Source organism: Rhipicephalus sanguineus, unplaced genomic scaffold, assembly GCF_013339695.2.
Source record: "Rhipicephalus sanguineus isolate Rsan-2018 unplaced genomic scaffold, BIME_Rsan_1.4 Seq1092, whole genome shotgun sequence".
NCBI classification, from domain to species: Eukaryota; Metazoa; Arthropoda; class Arachnida; order Ixodida; family Ixodidae; genus Rhipicephalus; species Rhipicephalus sanguineus.
In genome coordinates, this window is record NW_023614307.1 from 18,916 (window position 1) to 23,344 (window position 4,429).

A 4,429-nucleotide genomic window follows, 5' to 3' on the forward strand; every position below is an offset into this window, starting at 1 on the left:
GCATGCGTCTGAGAAATTAAGGAACAACACATTTGCAAGGTGATAAACACAAATTTATTCACAGATATGAACACACGCCAGCAGTTCCGGAATAATTATGCCATAAGGGAATATCTAAACATCTATAGATACCGTAGCCAACATCTAAAACAACCCCACAGCCACCGTATTCCTCAAAAAAAAAGGACAATCCTAATCGAGAATGGGATCAGGCGCAAAGCATAGGCGTGAGCAGGGTTCCCCTTCAGAGGGGGTGGGGGGGGCGAAGGTTCATCGCGGCGCCCCCCCCCTCCCTATTAAGTCAATGTGTTTGGCAGACCTTGCGCCCACCTCTTCTTAAGTGACTACGGAGGCCGGCCGCCCCCTGCCCCACTTTGCGCACGCCTATGCGAAGAGTTACAATCTCTTCAACGTTATGCGCGGCACATTCACTATAAATATTGAAAGAACTAGAACGGGCAAAAATAGGAATAAGGATTAACGAAGAATATCTTAGCTACCTGCGTTTTGCGGACGATATCGCGCTTTTCAGTAACGACGGTGCCGAATCACGAAAAAAATTCTGGAGATGTAAACGAACGGCAGCATTAAGTAGGATTAAAGACGGAACCGAAAAAGAAAGATAATGTTAGGCGGCTTGCCGAAAAGTACATTAAGAGTGGCAACTAGACTAGAAGATTGTGTATATGTCGTGAGCTAATTACGAGCAGAGAAGCACCCCCCCCCCCAGTTTATTAAGTTCACCAAGGAACTGTAGGCATTCGCAACACATGACTGGCAATTAAATTAGCGTTATTCTTTAAGTGGGAACTTGCAATTTTTCAGTGATATCTTAAGGGCCCAAAAAGATGGATAAACTGCTGCACGCGACGCGAGAAACATTGCGAGCGGTACCACAAGATCCCATGAACTCTACATCTAAACAAGATAGACACGCACGCATTCCTAATCTAAAGGTAAGATTGGAACAGCAAGGAATCGTGCATAAAAACCACTCACGTGTGCCCGTTGGTCGCTAAAAACACGAGTGAATAAAAAAATGTAAGCGCACCATATCAGAATACACAAAACACGATGGTCAATAGAGAATACGCGATAAAGAAGAGAAGAAAAATATGGTGACACGTAACAGCAGTGAACACGCGGCCTTATATGAGGTGAGAATGGAAGCAAGGGGCCACTGGTTTCTCGCTGCGGTGATCTCTGCCGAAAACAATGCCGGAATCCTGCCGCGTATCCGTCTCGTGCACGATTTTGACTTTCCACCACTCATGTCCACACACCGCACTTCTTGAAGAATTCTGCTGGTCGGAGTGAAAAAAACCTGCTCCCGCAGCTACGATTGTCCCGCCGTCTGGACGGCTACCCTACCCTGCATGGTCAAGCGAGTTTCGCGACAATGCCGCTGAACGAGGGGAAGGGGGAGGGGGGGGGGGTAGAGGTTGACGAAGACGAAAAAAATATGCGAGTTCTCCTTCTTGAAAGCACGGCTCAGCCTACCACAATGGTGTGCGATCCCCCCAGCATGTCTATGGGCATGCCGTTTGAGAAAGGCGTTCGTCGAATTTTCAATGCATCACTTGTTGCCACTGTCGCTGCATGAAAACTTTGCGTACACCACGTTGGAGCCGCATTTTTCATCGTATTTCACGTGCCATAATAATAATTTTATGCGACTGTTTTCTGAAAGCACGTGGGAAGCAATCGTCGAGCGAATATTTTAATTGAAAAAGATATGTATGTCGCAAAATGGACGGCAACGAAGTGCAAATGCGAACTGACAAAACACGTGGCAAACACGTGTTTGTCAGTTCGTTAAAGGATGGTCAGCGGGCTAAGTTGATTTGTAACCTTCAAACGACAAAACGTGTTCTCACTTCGCCCGGTCTTTTTTGCACCATACCTATTTTTCTCAAGTAATGAACCAACTAGCTCAGCACACGCCTTGCTGAGCTTTTACTATTTTCATAAAGTAAATTATGTGACATCACTGAAGCAAATGCGCTTGTTACGCTTCACCCAAACACGCGCGTGAGTAAATATGTGTAAACACAGAGATCGGAAACTGTCCGTGTAGTATATGAGCGCTGGCGGCACACATTCAGCGGCTGAAAGGATATAGCGCTATAAATATGATGACGGGCTCGATTTATGCACAGAATTAGTATTCACATAAAACTTCTTCCGCTAAAAGCATTCGTGCGGGAATGTTGGGTGAATTTTGATGCTGGATACATTAGCGAAGTCGGCCGACCAGTGGCAAAAACATTTACGAAACAGAAGTACTTCGAATTTGGCCCATGAAGTTATTGGTATGTGTTATAACGTTTCAACATTTTTGATAGCGTTGAACAACTGGTCAACGAAGTGGCCATCTAATTTGAGTCAGTTATTCTTCTAAAGACCACCTTTTTTTTGGTAGAAAAGTGACTGTGCTAGTGATAGTTGTCAGTCATGTCATAGCAGAAACTAATAAGAGAATGCAAGCTATACAGTCGGCGATACTTCGCGCCCCGAGTCGTGCGTGCGGCATTAGCACGGTACAAATTTGAACTTTGTTATTTGTGCTAGTACAGCAATCTATACAGCGGTATTCTACAGCTTAAGCTACAAATATTCAAGCGCCTATGCTCTATTGCATTACGATTGTATCCTAGGCGGGCGATGCCGGGCTTCTTCGGCGGGCTAAAGGTAGAGCGCAACGTCCAGGTTATTCTCGTCAATGACGGCCGGCAACACGGCGTCCAGCGGCGTTGAGGGGCTTCCGTGAACTAGTTTGAACGGCGTCATATGTGCGCCGTTTCTTACACTGCCGTGTTAACTTCAGGTTATGTGCGGAAGATATTATGGCGTCCCATGTCATGTGTTCGACGTACAGTACATTGCCAGCATGCCGGCGAGGGTTTCATTTACCCGCTCGGTGAGGCCATTCGCCTGCGGGTCATGCTCCGTCGGTGACTTGTGTGGCTCTATTTCAAGATGGTTTGCGTTAGCTCTGCTGTAAAAGCCGTACATCTGTCGGTGACGAGGACTTTTGGAGCGCCGCGACGCAGGAGGACGTTCTCAACAGGGCATGTATAACTGTCTGAAGGAAGACAAGAAAGTTCCAACATCGTCGATAAGCATCGGCTCCGCCGATGTCAGCTGAAGCACGGCAGAATGACGGCATGCTCGGCCCAATGTTTGCCGGTGAAAACCATCGGCTCGGCCGATGTCGGCGAAAGTACGGCAAGACAGCGGCTAACTCGGTCCAATGTTGCCGGTGAGAGCCATCGGCTAAGCCGATATCGGCGGGAGAGCAGCAAAACGCCGGCAAACTCGGCCCATTGTTGCCGGTGAAAGAAATCGGCTGAGCCGATATCGGCGGGAAGATGGCAGAAGGTCGGATAGCTCGGCCCAATGTTGCCGGTGAAATACCAACATCGGCTGAAAGGCGGCGAAATCGGCCCAATTTTGCCAGCAAATGTCAGCGGCTCCGCCGATGTCGGCGCCGGGCTGGCAATGCGGGCCCGAGGTGGGGCCGCGCACAGCCACCGTAAAACCAATATCGGCCCAACGTTGTGTGCTGCCTGGGCTGCTTCCTCAGGCATGCGAACCGCGTCGTCTATCCGAGTGTTCTTTCCGTGGAAGTCTACCGAGTACCTTCGCTTTGTTTTGCACGCCCAGTGAACAACGATACGCTGTCTGCACTCCTTTCACGCTCGTAGGTCGTTCTGCACGTCAAAAAGAAATAGGAGGCGCTGTCATTGCGTTCCTCCGGAATAAAGCTCGATATAAGGTAATCTACAATCTCACACGACGAGACAGTGGCTCTCAGCGACTGTCAGGCGTCGTTGCATTTTGCTTGCTCACGTTCGAGCGTGTTCTCAAGAGAAAGTTTGCCTAGTCACGTATGCAGATCCGGCTGTCAGTGGAGGCACGTCAGAACGTGGTGTTTTGTGTGTACGTGTCTTTAACACTGTGGTGCAGTATTGGGAAGAGGCAGTCTCGCATTTGTGCGAATGCTTGGAAGCGTAGAACATGCATGTGTTTAGAAAGACTGCGTTAAGGCGAAATTTGCCGCCGCCTCGCAAAAAACTCAAGGCGGTGTACTGCAAGCGTAGTCAGAATCTTCTAAAGGCTGTGAGTGGTTGCGCGCGTGCGTCTGTTTGATTCTGGTTGGGAGGCAGATACTGCTAAATGCAGGGAATAATTGTGGGAATGCTATATGCTTTTTACCACAGCAGGTTCTTCGCGATTTCTTACAAAAGAAGGGTTGCTGCTTGTTTATAACGACCATGATTGGCAGCCAGTGAACCTTTCCAGACGTGAAGTTCCTTTCTACATTTGAAACATCGCGCAAATACCAAAAAAGTAAAGAAAAATTCACCGACAATTAGGATACCGATGATTCAGCGACGATTATACTATTAGGTACCCGCTACAATTC